Below are 15,851 nucleotides of genomic sequence, written 5' to 3' on the forward strand. Positions count from 1 at the left end.
ACCCTATTGGTTATGTGCACGTCTCCCCAGCAGACTGGAGTTACTGAAGTTTGAGCCGCAGGCTACTCACTGTTGTATCTCTAGCCTCTAGCACGGTGCCTGGCACTTGCGGGAGCGGTCAGTAAATACTTGCTCAATGACTGAGTGGATTAACGACCTTTGCTGCTCTGGTTCACAGGTGAGCCGCCGTTTACGGAAATACTGATGACGTTGCCAAGAGCAGCTGTCATTTATGGAGTGTTCTTGCTGAGACAGGCCCTGTGCTAAAGCACTTCCAGTACATTCTGTCATGTAATTCTCTCAACAGTCTTACAAGGCAGGTGGTATCACTTTGCCCGTTTTACAGCTGTAGAAACTTATAAAGTAACTTGGCCGGCATCACGTGGCTGGTAAAGATAGAGTGGGGATGGGACCCCGAGCCGTCTGACTTTGAAGCTCGTGTTAAGTACACGAGCATTTAACTCTGTTCAGGTAAGGACACTGACCTGCAGAGAACGATGGGGTACGTGGGGCTGTGGCTTCTGCGTGGCTCCTTTAAAATGTAAACAGATACAGCTAGAAAGTGTTGGCTGCCTAGGTGCTTGGTGGAAGTCCCCACTCGGCACGCTACTCCCCTTCCTCTCTGCAGAAGTAAAGCCACAGACTGGTAAGTGCCGCCCCAGTTCCCCCAGTGTCCACCCTGAAGCCTGATTGGAGGGCCTCTGTGACCTTAGACACTGCTGTCTTTGTTTTTGGAATACACCGTGTCACCCTGCCGTTATGTCACCCTGCCGTTATCTAGTGTTAGTGGCAAACCAATCTCAAAGCACTGGTCAGAAGCAAGTATCGTGATTTTAAAAAGGAAAAAAAAAAAAGAAGCCTGTTTTCTTTCTCAAGACATAGGATTAAGAGTCTGGTTTGGAACATTTTTTTAGATTAACCTAAAAATCTGTGCTCTGCTGTCTTTAATGTGAATGTCATAATGTGCGTGTTGACAAGCATTTGACAGCTGTAATTGCTTGTGACAGTCTTGCTGATGGTTATTTAAAGGCAGTCTCTCCTTAGGTTAACCTCCCCCTACCACTGCAGTGAGCAAAACAATTTGTCCTTTTGTAAGGTCTGTCATGGCAGAATTGTCACTTTTTAAAAGTGGGCATCTTATTTGTCACCCTGAAAAGATCTTTTCTTTCAGTGGTTTATAGGTAAACGGCAAACACAATAAGTAGGTATTGTAAAAGGTTTGAGAACCATTTCACTTATTTTCCTGTGGTCCTGGGCTGGGTGTGACTAATACATTTTGGAACAAGCTTCGCAGTTAGTTTCACATCACATATTTTGGTTGTTTGGTTGCAGAACTCTATTTAGGTTTCAAAATGTTTGTGGTGGATGTCGCTGCAGTTTGCTTTCCTCTCACTGTGTCTTACAGGTGTGTGCTGGGATGTTCCTGCCATCCAGGTTTCTGGGAGTATGTGTTGTTGCTTCTTGAGGAGAGCTCTGTCTGTTAGTCGTGCATTTGGCTAAATAGGAGTATTTAAAAATCCCCAAGGAGCTAGGTATGGAGTGGGGGGTATAGACTCTGAGGGTCACCTCTTATCAAACACCTCACCTGGATGTTCTTTGGCAGGACAGAGCTGGAAAGTGTGTGGGCCCTGAGACCCTGGTACCTGCCATTTACCTGCCATCCCGCAGGACTGCAGCCGTAGCATCAGCAGCGTATAAGCTCCAGGGTGGGTGTCCTGGCAGGAGAGCCAGACAGGTGATTTGTTAAATTATTACCCATGTGCAGCTTCTGGCCTCTGGTGCCAGGCAGCACGGAGCTTGGCAGGATTAAAAGCAGGCTGATGATGCATCCAGCAAAGGTGGGAGGTGAGACTGCCGGCTGCCACCATGCTTAACTGTCAAGACGCCCACAGAAAGTGGTCCCAGCAGCTGTGTCTCTGTGGGACTTCAGAGCATGTAAGAAATGAGAGATCCAGGCGCAAAGCATTGACTAGAAAAGGATTTCCCAGGAGGCCTTACTAATGGAACATAGCATCAAGAGTACCACCGTAAGGTCTAGGCTTTCAGCAAAATGTCCAGGAACTGTGTTTTAGGAGTTAGGGGAGAATCTGGCTTATGTTAAACAAATACTTATTGAGGGTCTTCTGCCCTCTGCTACTCCAGGCAAAGAAGGGAAGAAGTGGGTTGATACCTTTTCCTGGGATAACTAGTATGAACACAGGCTAAGTGCTCTTTTTATTCATTTATATTTATCCATTGCCTCCTGTATGTGAGATCTGTGTTCTGCCTTCCTTCCAACAAGAAAAAGAGGCTTCTTCCTCTCTCCTTCAAGCTTGGGAAGTGGGCTTGAGTGAAGAGTATGGTTCCCTAGTTGTGTGATCTTAGGTATAATAACATGGCCTCCTTCATAGGCTAGTTGTGAGAATTTAAATCAGCTAATATATTTAAAGTGCTTGCAACAATGTATTACACACAACGCTAACACACAGTGCATACTCTGTATTAGTAATAATAATTCTGTTATCAGAATTATTAATATCATAATATCATCAGCATATTGAGCGAGGAGGAGTAATTCTGGAGGAAGAGGGTGGTTAGATGCTTCCACCCACTGCCAAAGGGTCTGGGGTGGGGGCGTCTCACTTCTTGTCCCGCCTGCTGGAAGTGGACATGAGGATGGGGATATGGAGTCTGAGAGGGAGGACCCCAAAGCCTGGTCCCTCCCCATTGCCCAGCCCAGGAGGGGGCCCAGGTCAGCAGCCTCTTCCTGGAGACTGCCCCCCCCCCCCCCCCCCCAGCCTGGGGCAGGGTCACTGGCTCCTTTGATTTAATCTCTTCCCTGCCCCCAGGCCACCAAAAGTTCAAAGGGTTTTTATTTTTCTATTGTAATTCTTTAGAGGGACGATAAATTCCTCCTGGGACATTCAGGACATTTTTTTCTTTTTTTGAAAAGCAAAATTGGCAGCACTGACTGAAGGATAAAGCAAGAAGCACTTAGGAGCCGATATTCTAAGAAGGCCTTTCTGTCTAGCAGAGATTCTAGATCGGAGAGGAGGAAACTTTTCTTGAGCCAGAAAGGATCATTTATAGGTGTCCTTGATGGAATCAGTGCTCAGAACACGTTTTAATATCTGCTTGTGACTTTAAGTGTTGCTTTTCCTCCTGTAGTTGGTCCGCCAGGCCTGGGATTTGTAGAATTCTGCACAGGATGCCTGAGGGTATTCAGTTTCCAGTGGCTGAGCAGAGATGATGAGGAGGAGGAAGCAGAGTCAGAAGGTCTAGATTTTGTCACCGACTTGCTAGTTAGCCCAGGGAAACACAGCTGTGCCCCGTGTCTTCATTTGTAAATTTTAGAACATCTTTCTAGCTCACAAGGGTATTAATGACCAGTGAGACAGTATTGAATTTGGGGATTGTTTTTCGAGGAAGGGTGTAGATATTTCCTCAAACTGCAGTTCATATATTTGACAGGCTGGGGCACTTGTGCTTCCTCTGTCCATTATCATAGGGGAGTGGGGGCTGCTTCATAGGTCAGATTTCCAGGTAGCTGAAGATGAGGTGTACAGATGTCACGGTACAGTAAGGCTCCTCTGCAAGTGTTTACAGAATTAACTCGTTTCATCCTTACAATTCCGTAATGTAGGAATTGTCATATCTACTTTGCAGTGCAGGAAAATGAAGTTCAGAAACAGTGAAGTAATTTATTCAAGGTTGCATGGTTTCATTCAGTCACTGAATAATCATTTACTGGATTTCCTCTGTGTGCCAGGCACCGGGGTCATCATCGTGAGCAAACCAGACACGAGTGGCCGGTGGGGTAGTTAGGACTCACCCTAGGATTGCCTGGCTCCAAAGCACATGACTTGTCCCTGTACCGTGTTCTTTCTCACAGAGTTCTAGTGGTGGAAGGGGGAGGGAGGCCCACTCCCTTGCCGAGGCCCCTGAGGTGCGGTGATTTCCCTGGGTCCCTGGCCACAGAGCTGGGTGTGCTGCAGCTCTCAGCACTGAAGCCCAGTGCAGTCCACTCTCCTCTATGCCTGTTTCCACCAAACCCCTCTGCCTCTTACTATTTCAAATGCCAAGACTTGAAAATTTTGAAATACTTGATCAAAACCTGGTTTAAATGTTAGGCATTTGCCTGCTTTTAAAAACAGTGGATGCTTAAGCAGAGGCCAGTTTTTTTCTTGTTGATTCAGGCCTGTTATTATGTGTTTCATTCGTGTACCATGTAATTTTGTGTTTTCATTTTCTTCCCCTTTCTCCGTCATTTGTCACCTCACCTGCAGTCACTGAGATTGTCACTAACTGCGTCTCACTCCCTTTGGGTTGATTGTTTCTAACCTGCTGTGAATGAGGACACTGAGCTTCTGGGCTTTTTATTCTATTTGTGTGTGTGTGTGTGTGTGTGTGTACTAACCTGCTGTGAATGAGGACACTGAGCTTCTGGGCTTTTTATTCTTTTTGTGTGTGTGTGTGTGTGTGTGTGTGTGTGTGTAATAAAAAGCAGGAAGCTGCTGGGTGAGACTTGAAGAATACGAGCCAGTGACTGTGACAGCCAACTCTGGAGTTGGCCTCCTGGCCTCCGTGGTTGTTTGTATTCAGGTCCCCTGGCCTGTGGTCATGGTCTTGTTACAGCCCTGGTGTCTGCTGGAGGGATTGAGAGCTCAGCCTTTGGAGTCCAAGGGACCCAGCTCAAATCCGGGCTCCCGTACATATTTGAGATCTGAGTTACCTTAACGTCTCTAAGCCAAAGTTTTCTTACCCTGGCACGGCAAGCCTTCCATAAATGATGTCCTCTGTTATTAATGGTGATAGTAGAATTTGTCCTATTGGTGGAGAATGGGGCAGCATGACCAGCCATAGCATTCAGGTAACTGTGTACAGTGTGGGTTAAGAGCATGGCCTTTAGGGCCAGGAAGACCTGGGGTCCAGTCCTTGCCTCCCCTTCTGCCAGCTGGGTGACCAGTAATAGAAGGGTATATATAATGTAGAGGTCAACAGTGCGGGTACTTGAGTTAACGTGGGGGCCCATTTCTAGCTCTGCTGACCGAAATCTAGAGGTTGCTTCTGGTTTTTCACCTCCGAAATGAGGATGGTAGAAGAACCTGCCTCTCAGGATTGTTGGGGGATGAGCTTAGTGCATATAAGTGCTTCACTTAGTGCCTGGTACATGTAAGAGCTCAATAAATGTCAGTTGTTACCAGCTATGACTCCCCCTGGCATCCAGGAAGTGTTAATATGCTTTCTATTCCTTAAATGTTGTGGTTTATGTCCTCTTTTCCAGCGCTGTAATCAATTTCAAGATCACTCTTCCTGGTCTTTGTTCCCTTGGCTTTGCTGGGTCTAGCAAGGATCGAAGTAGGACTAGTAGATGGTTTGTTCTGGGAACAGTTGCACACCCTCTTCTGGGGGAATAGATGCTTTGCTTTGGGAAGTTCCTTCACGGGTAGGAATTATCTCCGTTTTGGGGTCCTCAGCCTGACTGCCTGGGAAGCTCTGGCAGGTTGTATGAAATGCTGGAGATACTCAGGAGATAAGTATCTGTTAAAAATGGAAAGTGTTGTCCTCTTTGACATCTCTGCTTGTTCTTATGGAAAAAAATTGGAGTTCATTTTAATGGAAGGATTATTCCTGCACCTTGTACTATTCCACTTTTACCGATTTCATTTTTCTTGTCACAGACTTTTCTTGGGCTTACAGAGTATGCATCATAAAACAAGTCATTATGAATTAAGATTATTTTATTCCCTTTTTGTTTCTTTTAAGCCCAACACATAAACCAAGGTCCTTCCTGGACAATTCTAAAATGGTTGTGAAATTGAAAATTAAAAAAATATATTATTCTTTTACCCAAAGGCTTTTGTTTTGACACAGATTTGCTTTCCTTTTCCTGATAATTAGTAACTAAAATACTATGTCTTTGGGTTAGTTTAAGAAGAAAGGCTTTCCTCTCCTGTGCAGGGACTGCTGATTGACAGCTGCTGTGAGGCTGGGGATGGTCTGATTTTACAAGGATTTGTCGTGTGGGTGATTCTCTGTATTTCAGGAGGTTGGCAGCACCCCGGCACTCTCAGGGAGAGCTGCTACGTGGCTCTTACGCGGTGTTGCCCAAATCTGGTTTTTGCCTCCCCTACCAAGACTCGGACTGTTGTGCTGGGTGATTGTGACAAACAGAAGGTGCTTCTCGTTCCTCCGTCAGCCTGACCTTGTCCTCAGCCCAAACCAGCTAGTCTGACTGCATTTCTGCTTGACCTACCTAGGTGCTTCTGTGCTCAAGGTCCTCACTATTGCTGTTATTGGAAATTGGCCACTGTGTTCAAGGGAGAGGCACAGTTTGATGATGTAGGTTAGTAAGTGCTGGTTAGGCGTGTGCTTTTGTGGAGTCAGGGAAAGGCTGGTCCTGAAAGGGAGGGGAGGAGACTTTGAGGTTACTGTAACTTTGTGACCTCTAGATTTCCTTGATTGAAACCTGGTAGAAGGGAGAGAGAAGGCTGTAGACCCACTTCCTCCCTGCCGAGGACCCAGCCAGGATGGACTGTATGTCCTGGGTCACAGCTGCTATCTCAGAATGATTATTAATAGTGCCCCTTTTCTCAAACCTGCCCTGGTTTGGATATGGTCACCCAATGTATGGATCACATCAGGTTCCTTTGAAACCTTTGTCAGTAGGAATGAGCATCAGCTTCCAGTGGGGTTTTTCCCCAGTAGATGATGACAAGAGTGAGGCTGCCTCCTTGGCCTCCACCCAAGTCAGCAAGAAAGAATGGTTCTGGAAATGGTTGTTAAAAGTTTCACCCGTATTAACTTGAAAAAGCTACAGATATGCAGAGCAGTGAGCACTTTAGATCCTCATTCTGGGAGAGAGGAAGGGACGACGTGATGGGATTGGGGGTCTCTGGATTGAAAAAGCAAAACTTCAAGGCTAATTGGCTAAAATCAGATATGATAATTGGGAAGAGTATGAAACCTAAAGGAAATGAGTGATGAGCTTACCCAGTATCACCCAGCCTAGTAGGTAAGGGTGAACCCAGAGTGTCTGGCTCTCTCTGCTGCCCCTTGCTGTCTGCCATATCAGCCTAGCGTCTTCAGTTCATGGCTCTGATATTCCCATCATGCAGGGGAGGAAACTGATTCAGACCCTGAACCACTGTTCCAGCTGGTAACTGGCAGAGGCAACATTCAAACTCAGAGCTTTATACTGTTGTTGCCTTGGAGAGGTACAAATGATGGATATTTTTGGCCTGATGAGAATAGTAGGAAGGGGTGATTAGTGTTAGGATATATTGGTCCATGGTGTACCTTTTTTGAGCCTATCTGTGTGCGTTAAGTCTTTCCCTAGAATGCTGGGCAAGCCTCAGGAACACAGCACGTGGGGATGTTATTCATGTTCAATAAATGTCAAACAGCATCCACAGATTTTTGGGTTTCTAAATCCAAAGAAGCTGCTATTACTGGGGCTTCTTGCAAGCCCTGAATTGCTAGCATTTTTAAAAAAACAATTCTAACAGAACAGCTCATTACTTTCAAGTACAGTTTAAGTATCTGGCTGAGAAAAGCAAGGTGATTTTTGTATCTTTTAATTAGTGCAATTGAGGACATCTATGGTGATAATAAAAAATTATTTTCTGGTGATAATGAGTTGTGGTAGAGGGTAGGAAGAAGAAGTGAAGGATTTCCAAACCCCCCATTTTCCCATTTGTGTAAACTTTCCACAGGTTGGAAATATTTCTGAGAGTGTTATACTCTGTTTTTCTATAATTTTCTACTATATTTTGTCGTAGTTGTGATGACCTATGAGTCATCACATTGATTTTTTTCCATGAATGGTCTGCTGAACTCAGACTTTTTAATTAGTATAGCTGTGAAGGTGGATAAGAAAAATCAGCCTTCAAAAATTGTTACTAATAGTACAAGTTTGCACTGGGGCTAACTGACCACATCAGCATGGTTCTGTACGTTTCTCTCCCAAGCAGTTCCTGTGGGAGACAGAGACAGACAGACAGAGAGACACACACACACGCACGCCACACACACGGAGGCCACTGGGAGTTAAATCCATTTGCCATTACAAACATTTTGGGGGTTGTGCTTAGTCCCGCCAGACCACTCTGTACTCTGCCCCCTCTCAGTTTGTATCATTTTCTTTGATAATCTGTTTCCACCTACGTGCCTGCTCTCAAATCTCCATAGCTACATCAAAATATGTATGAGGTTTGTTTTTTCAGACAGGCAAATGTGACGTTGTAGATACGCTCCTTTTATTAACTTTTACACAAAATGCTCTGAATCCAAATTATAATAGCACCTACTTTTGAGGGATGTTTGTGAGGATTAAAGATGATAATCCATACACAATTCCTTTCGCGATGCCTGGCACACCCATAGGTACTCAGCCTGTTAGCAGCTGCCTCTTTCTTGCTTTCTGGGGCTCCCTGCTCTGCTCTCACCACCGTTTTGAAACAGCTTGTCCAAGGGTCCCACTGATCACGTGGAAGCCAGATCCAAATGCTCTGGCTCAGCCATTCGGTGTCTCTGTGCCCCGGCTGGTTCTGAGCGCTCCATCCAGCCTGGAGACGTGGCTTTTCTGGTTCATGGCACTGCGTCATGCTGATTCTCCTGCCTCTCTGACCTTTCCTTGTTTCCTTTCCTCGGTTCTTTGGCCTCTCTTTCTGTTGTTTGAAGATGATGGTCTCTGAGTTTCTGTGCTCAGTTCACTTAAGTTTCCTTAGCTATCTTACTTTTGTGGATTGATGTTCGGGTATCCACCTCTGGCCTGACGTCTGGGGTTCATTGCATCCATTTCCAGCTGACTGACTAGCATCACTACCTGGATTTCGCCTGGCAGCTCAGATTCAGCATGCCTCACATGCAAACCACCCTCCCATTCCTTCTGCAGAGCATATCCTCCTCCTCCCATCCCTTGATGTTTGGATGGTCAGCTCTCCCCCCACCTGCCCCCCCCCCAGCCCTGACATCTTCCCTTCCCCTTATAACTATCTTTGCCGCTTTTTCCTTCTCTGTGTCTCTCATCTAGTTGGTAACAATTTCCTGTGGATCTGACCTGGGTGATACCCCTTGCATCTACTCTTTCCCCTCTCTCCCTGCTACTAGCACCATAGATATTCCTACTGGCAGCACCACAGCACTCAGTTGACTCCTGAAATGGCTTCTAACGGTAGTTCTCACCTCCTGTGTTTCACATCTGGATCCAGACTTACTGCTCCCTCATTAATTGTTCTAAAGCACAGGTTTGGATATATCACATCCAGGTTCAAATTCTTCCTTTCTTTAAAAATCAAAAAATATTTTAATTAATTTATTTATTTAGGTTTTGCCAGGTCTTAGTTGCGGCACACAGCATCTTTAGTTGAGGCATGAGGACTTCTTAGTTGTGGCATGCGAACTCGTAGTTGCAGCATGCAGGTGGGGTCTATTTCCTTGACCAGGGAACAACCCGGGCCCCCTGCATTGGGAGCGTGGAGTCTTGCCCACTGGACCACCAGGGAAGTCCCTTTTTCATATAATTTTTAAAGGTTACTTTACATTTACAGTTATTGCAAAATACTGGCTATATTCCCTGTGTTGTAAATACATCCTTGAGCCTATCTTACAACCAGTAGTTTGTATCTCCCACTCCTCCACCCCTATATTGCCCCTCCCCCCAGCCCACTGGTAACCACTAGTTTGTTCTCTGTATGTGTGTCTGCTTCTTTTTTGTTATATTCACTACTTTGTTGTATTTTTTAGATTCCACATACAAGTGGTATCATACAGTATTTGTCTTTCTCTTTCTGACTTATTTCATTTAGCATAGTGCCTTCCAAGTCCATCCACGTTGCTGCAAATGGCAAAATTTTGTTCTTTTTTATGGCTGAGTAGTATTCCATTGTATATGTAAACCACATCTTCTATATCCATTCATCTGTTGATGGACACTTAGGCTGCTTTCATATCTTGGCATTTGTAAATAGTGCTGCTATGAGCACTGGGGCGCGTTTGTCTTTTTGAATTAGTGTTTTTGTTTTCTTTTGGATATATACCCAGGAGTGGGATTGCTGGGTCATATGCTAGTTCTATTTTTAGTTTTTGAGAAACCTCCATACTGTTTTCCACAGTGGCTGCACCAATTTACGTCCCCAGCAACAGTGTACGAGGGTTTCCTTTTCTTTACATCCTCACCAACATTTGTTATTTGTGTTCTTTTTGATGACAGCCATTCTGACTGGTGTGAGGTGATATCTCATTGTGGTCTTGATTTACATTTCCCTGATGGTTAGTGATGTCGAGCATCTTTTCATGTGCCTGTTGGCCGTCTGCATTTCCTCTTTGGAAAAATGTCTATTTCGTGGTTCTTCCCATTTTTTAATCAGGTTGTTTGTTTTTCTGATGTTGAGTAGTATGAGCTGTTTACATATGTTGGATATTAATCCTTTATTGGTAATATTTGCAGATATTTTCTCCCATTTGGTAGGTTGTGTTTATACTTTGTCGATGGTTTCCTTTGCTGTGCAAAAGCTTTTAAGTTTAATTTGGTCCCATTTGTGTTTTTTTTTTAACATCTTTATTGGAGTATAATTGCTTTACAGTGGTGTGTTAGTTGCTTTATAACAAAGTGAATCAGCTATACATATACATATATCCCCATATCTCTTCCCTCTTGCGTCTCCCTCCCTCCCACCCTTCCTATTCCACCCCTCTATGTGGTCGCAAAGCACCGAGCTGATCTCCTGTGCTATGGGGCTGCTTCCCACTAGCTATCGGTTTTACATTTGGTAGTGTATATATGTCCATGCCACTCTCTCACTTTGTCCCAGCTTACCCTTCCCCCTCCCCATGTCCTCAAGTCCATTCTCTAGTAGGTCTGCGTCTTTATTCCCGTCCTGCCTCTAGGTTCTTCATGACCTGTTTTTTTTTTTTTTTTTAAGATTCCATATATATGGGTTAGCATACGGTATTTGTTTTTCTCTTTCTGACTTACTTCACTCTGTATGACAGACTCTAGGTCCATCCATCTCACTACAAATAACTCAATTTCATTTCTTTTTATGGCTGAGTAATATTCCATTGTATATATGTGCCACATCTTCTTTATCCATTCATCTGTCGATGGACACATAGGTTGCTTCCATGTCCTGGCTATTGTAAATAGAGCTGCAATGAACACTGTGGTACATGACTCTTTGAATTACGGTTTTCTCAGGATATATGCCCAGTAGTGGGATTGCTGGGTCGTATGGTAATTCTATTTTTAGTTTTTTAAGGAACCTCCGTATTGTTCTCCATAGTGGCTATATCAATTTACATTCCCACCAAGGGAGCAAGAGGGTTCCTTTTACTCCACACCCTCTCCAGCATTTACTGTTTGTAGACTTTTTAATGATGGCCATTCTGACTGGTGTGAGGTGATACCTCATTGTAGTTTTGATTTGCATTTCTCTAATGATTAGTGATGTTGGGCATTCTTTCATGTGTTTGTTGGCAATCTGTATATCTTCTTTGGAGAAATGTCTCTTTAGGTCTTCTGCCCATTTTTGGATTGGGTTGTTTGATTTTTTGATATCAAGCTGCATGAGCTGCTTGTAAATTTTGGAGATTAATCCTTTGTCAGTTGCTTCATGTGCAAATATTTTCTGCCATTCTGAGGCTTGTCTTTTCGTCTTGTTTATGATTTCCTTTGCTGTGCAAAAGCTTTTAAGTTTCATTAGGTCCCATTTGTTTATTTTGTTTTTATTTCCCTTTCTCTAGGAGGTGGGTCAAAAAGGATCTTGTGATTTATGTCATGGAGTGTTCCACCTATGTTTTCCTCTAGGAGTTTTATAGTATCCAGTCTTACATTTAGGTCTTTGATCCATTTTGAGTTTATTTTTGTATATGGTGTTAGGGAGTGTTCTAATTTCTTTCTTTGACATGTTAGCTGTCCAGTTTCCCCAGCATCACTTGTTGAAGAATCTGTCTTTTCTCCATTGTATATTCTTGCCTCCTTTATTGTAGATTAATTGACCATAAGTGCGTGGGTATATTCATTCGCTCTCTATCCTGTTCCATTGATCTATATTTCTGTTTTTGTGCCAGTACCATACTTTTTTTTTTGGCTGCATCACATGGCATGTGGGATCTTAGTTTCCCAGCCAGGGATTGAACCCATGCCCCCTGCATTAGAAGTGTGGAGTCTTAACCACTGGACTGCCAGGGAAATCAAGTACCTAATGTTTTGATCACTGTAGCTTTGTAGTATAGTCTGAAGTCAGGGAGCATGATTCCTCCAGCTCTGTTCTTCTTTCTCAAGATTGTTTTGGCTATTTGGGGTCTTTTGTATTTCCCCATATTCTTTCTTGACCTGCTGTTGTGCATGAAATTATGAAGACATACCAAAATCTTATACCTGTCTTTGGTGCACCTTATCAGAAGACACATAGGATGAAGTTTTTCAGCCGTTGTTCTGGTCACAGGTAATAGTCTATTTTTGGTGTCACCTTATTGGTCCACCAGTGAGGTGAAATGTCAGCTTTCATTTAATAATGATATAGACTGAATTGTGCCCCCCCCACTTATATATTGAAGCTTTTATACCCAATGTGACTGTATTTGATAGGGTCTCTAAGGAGGTAGTTAAGTTAAATGAGATCATAGGGTGGGATTGGATAGGATTAGTGTCTTTATAAGAAGAGACATGCGTGTGCACGTGTGCTCCCTTGTCTCCTCTCTCTCTTCCTCCCTCTCTCTCCTCCCCTCCCTCCCTCCTTCCCTCCCTCCTTCTCTCTCTCTCTCCCCCCCCATGCATATGCTCGAAGAAGAAGTCATGTGAGCCCATAGCAAGGAGGTGACTGCCTGCAAGGCAGAAAGAGAGTCCTCCCCAGAACCCAACCATGCTGGCAGCCTGATCTCAGACTTCCAGTCTTCAGAACTGTGAGAAATAAATATCCATTGTTTAAGTCATTCAGTCTGTGGTATTTTATTATGGCAGCTTAAGCTAAGACGAATAACAAATACTTATTTTGGATCTTTTGTGTGCCTGGCATGGGACATATAGGAAAACATGGCCACTGCTGCCATGCAGTTTAGGTAAATCCTCTTGTCGTTACCCTGACATCCGGCAACTTTCAGTCAAAATATATTGAGTGCCCATTAAGAGCAAAACACTGTGTTGAACATTGGGTTTACAAAGAAAATGAAGAGCTCAGAGCCTAGAGGGAAAGAAAGATAGATAAATATATTATTGTGATTCAGTGGGAGTTGAGTCTGGTAAAATGTTCAAGATATGTAAACAGCTGAAGTGATGATTCCAGGCAAGGAATGTAAGTAATGGATGAATCATAAAGAGATACTAAAATCATAAAGAGATACTAAAAGAGAAATAGATTATAATGTTAATCACCTTTATTTCAACACATTTTTCCAGGTTTTTACTTTCTTTTCTCTTTTAAGTAAAAAGTGAAGAATGCTTGCACCTTGTAGAAAAATTGAGAATTACAGAAATTTATAAAGAAGTAGGAAGAAAGACACTCATAATCCTACCACAAAGAGAGAACCTGTTTTCTCTCTCTCTTTTTTTGTTTTTTTGGGCCATGCCTTGTGGCTTGCGGGATCTTAGTTCTTAGATCTTAGAACAGGGATTTAACTGGGGCCGTGGCAGTGAAACCACCAAGTCCTAACTACTTGACCACCAGGGAATTCCCTCTTTTCTCTTTTTAAATGTCATTTAAAAATATCATTTTAAATGTATGTGTATTTCTACTTTATGGATATAGTATAATCTCCTTATCTGATCTCCTAACTTTAACCATTTAGAGTATTTCCGTTCTTATATTTTCGCTGTATTAAAGAACTTGATAGTTTCATACATAAATCTTTGTCCCCATTTAATAAAATCACTTCCTTTGAATAGAGTCCTTGAAGAGGAATTATACTTAGTCAAGGGATATAAACATTGTTAAGGGCTTTGGGGATGTCCTACCAACCACAGACATTTGTTGAGTTCTTTCTGTGAGAACAAGTGACTCTGCTTGGCTTTGGCATGAGAGTGCTGGGACTGGGGGACAGAGAGATGAGAAAGAGATGTGGCCTTATGGAGTTTGTGTGATCTCTTGCAGAACGTTTGGTCCATGCCAAAAAGTCCTTGAAATTTGGTCCTGTCCAAAACTTTCATTGAGAGATTTGGTCCATGATTCATTAAATGATACAAACATTTACTTAGTTAAAATTTTATTTACATTATTTTTATTGTAATTCACGATGAATTTTGGGTTTCACATTTATTCATCCTCATCATGAAGTTTGTCAGGGTTACTCTTAAGTCACTGAGCAATCTTTCATGTATATATTGACTGATTACTCGTTTTATATTCATTATATGTGTAAACAATTTCAGTAATATGAATTTGATTTTGTTGGTACTTGTATGGGAGTTAATTAAATGCCTGGTATCCCCCTCATGGTGACTCTCACACCCAGACCTCTATGTGGTAGGAGACAAGCAAGGTACTTTGTAAAGTGTTTACATTACACTTGCCTCCCGTTTTACATAGCAGCTTGACCTCTTTCTGTGTGAACAAGTGGCTCTGCTTGGCCTTGGCATGAGACTGCCAAAAAGCTCCTCTTTTCAAACTCAGATCTTATTGAATGACCCAGCCATATCCAGCCAAATGCCCAGTAACAACATGTTAATGCACCATACATCGCGAGATTCCATCCTCAACTTGTCAGCCATCCTCTGTTCATTTCTCTAACTGTAGGACTCTTCCTGGCTATGCATAGTTAATATAAATCCTGCTCTTTTGTAGGATTTGAACCCTGACCCATCTACCTAACCCCACGTGGCATTGCCAGCTAGACTACTGAGGCAAAAAGGGTTATCATTGGCAATACAGCCTCAATACAATTATTGGACCAATAAGACACGGCAGTATTTTTTAACATATTAATCCTGTAAACCAAAAGTGTAAGTAAATGTTACGGGCTATTTGAACCCAGGGACATTTTCTAAGCATTGGTGTTTTTGGCCGGGCCAAACCTCAAGGACCATGTAACATGGACCAAATATACTCATGGATTCTTTGTTTTTAAAAATAAAATTTATTTATTTATTTATTTATGGCTGTGTTGGGTCTTCGTTGCTGCATGCGGGCTTTCTAGGGTTGTGGTAAACGGGGGCTACTCTCATTGCGGTGGCTTCTCTTGTTGTGGAGCACAGGCTCTAGGCGCAAGGGCTGCAGTAGTTGTGGCACATGGGCTCAGTAGTTGTGGCTCGCGGGCTTAGTTGCTCCGCAGCATGTGGGATCTTCCTGGACCAGGGCTCGAATGTCCCCTGCATTGGCAGGTGGATTCTTAACCACTGTGCCACCAGGGAAGCCCGACTCATGGATATTTTTGATAGGACCAAATTTCAAGGAACTTTTGGTGTGGACCAAATGTCTTAGTGGATGTTTTGGACAGGAGCAAATATCCACTAATCATGTGGCCTACCAAGGGAGACATACCTGTGAGTGCAGAAGCTCTGAGGACCTTTTACTTGGGAAATGATTTATACAATCTTTCTGAAATGACATGAAAATTTCAGCACTTGAATATCTTGACCTAGGCATTACAAAGTTTCCTGGGGTTTCAGGATGTCTTTAGATTCATAAATGGGTCATGTTTCTGGCAAGGAAGAAACATGTTCATATTTAACAAGTGAGGTTCAGTTTTTCAAACTGGACTTGTGTGTGTTATATGCTTCTCTGAGGAAATTTTGATCAACATAAGAAATTGTGAGCACGATCATTTATTTCCTTTAGCTACATACCTTTGCTTCTCAATGAGACTTTGCCAAGAGAGGCTTATTTTAAACTTAAAAATGGAAGTTTAGTACATATCCAAAAAAGTCCACAGCTTCA

General features: G+C 43.1%; 1 protein-coding gene across 7 annotated transcripts in view; it reads left to right on the forward strand.

Annotated features, from left to right (window-relative positions):
- Nucleotides 1–15,851, forward strand: part of ARHGAP26 (Rho GTPase activating protein 26) — a 469,933-nt gene that overhangs the window by 50,850 nt on the left and 403,232 nt on the right. The gene's annotated exons all lie outside the window — the stretch shown is intronic.

The sequence above is a fragment of the Neophocaena asiaeorientalis genome, unplaced genomic scaffold (genome assembly GCF_003031525.2).
Source record: "Neophocaena asiaeorientalis asiaeorientalis breed wild unplaced genomic scaffold, Neophocaena_asiaeorientalis_V1.1 scaffold204, whole genome shotgun sequence".
In the NCBI taxonomy this organism is placed as follows: Eukaryota; Metazoa; Chordata; class Mammalia; order Artiodactyla; family Phocoenidae; genus Neophocaena; species Neophocaena asiaeorientalis.